At 38.9% G+C, this 1206-nt stretch overlaps 1 protein-coding gene across 1 annotated transcript in view; it reads left to right on the forward strand.

The window, feature by feature from the left end:
- LOC101860734 overlaps nt 1-1206 on the forward strand; it is a gene marked incomplete at its 3' end in the record, with an annotated part of 8187 nt that overhangs the window by 5005 nt on the left and 1976 nt on the right.

Below are 1206 nucleotides of genomic sequence, written 5' to 3' on the forward strand. Positions count from 1 at the left end.
GCCCCATCCTCTGAGCTCCTGACTCTTTATTCAGCCTTTCTACTGCTACTCCCTGACCCCTTCTCACTGCTGCTGTCTTTCAGCCACACCCCTGATCTTAAGGTAGGTAAGATCTATCATCTAGCCTTCTTGGATAAGAGAAAAAAATCTCGGAGGTCCCGTGTGCAAGTTGCACACATTAGGATCCCTTAGTGGTCCAAAATCAATAAGAGTAGGCTTTGGCCGCCACTTGTGCAAAATTCAAAATTAATTCCTATCCATCAAATGTGACCCCCGCGCTCATATGTCTTTATGCTGTCGGAGCGCCGTAAAACACTTACCAAAACAAAAACGTGTACATCAATTTATCTTTAGCCTAGATTCCTCTTAAAAATGTCTTTTCCAATCAAAGCTGGAGACTACCCGGTACTATAATTCTTTAAACATATTTTGTTCGTTTCCTTAAAGAGACCAACAGTCTGGACATAATACTGGAACATTTCTGGGATCTTTTATTAACTTGATTATGTGTCACGACGAGGTGGAATCTGGCGCTCGTCAATTTGGGGATTAGGGGTCATTTGTATCACCTTAAAGCTTGTTCATATTTTGTCTTAGTTTCTGCGAAACCCCCCCCCCATACATCTTGATTACAAGTCGAGATATTTGTGATTAAACAGTAAACGGGGTGGGGGTCGACTAGTTTCAGAGGTAATCTTATCGACAAAATAGCCTTCAAAGTTTGGTGATTCCCATAGCTTGAGAGTCCTTGGAACCTTTTAAATGTGTAGCTTTACTCAACGTTTTTGAGTAAAAAGAACACAAAAATACATTTTTAAATTGACGCAACAGTTCTCGGGCCAAAAAACAAAAATTCGACAAAACCGCCTGAGTGCAGAAAAATGCTGGTTTCTTTGATTTCATAACTTTGATAAAGCCTGATTTCACCACGATGCCTCTCATAATATTTAGAAAACTCATCTGTGTCCCTCCTGTAGTGATTTCTCAAGAAATATCGACATATCGATATTTTTCGATATTACAAAATTATTATCCATAAATTGAAACTCACCGATTTACCTTCAAATATATCGATATATCGATAGCTATCGAATCTGGTCGATGTTTCCAAAATATCGACGCACGAAAAACGGCTGTCCTTTTCTTTTCTTTTTCTTTTTAAATTGGTTTTTGAAAAATGCTTTTTGTGTTTATTGTGGGGGGGGG

Source organism: Aplysia californica, unplaced genomic scaffold, assembly GCF_000002075.1.
Source record: "Aplysia californica isolate F4 #8 unplaced genomic scaffold, AplCal3.0 scaffold00128, whole genome shotgun sequence".
Lineage (NCBI taxonomy): Eukaryota > Metazoa > Mollusca > Gastropoda > Aplysiida > Aplysiidae > Aplysia > Aplysia californica.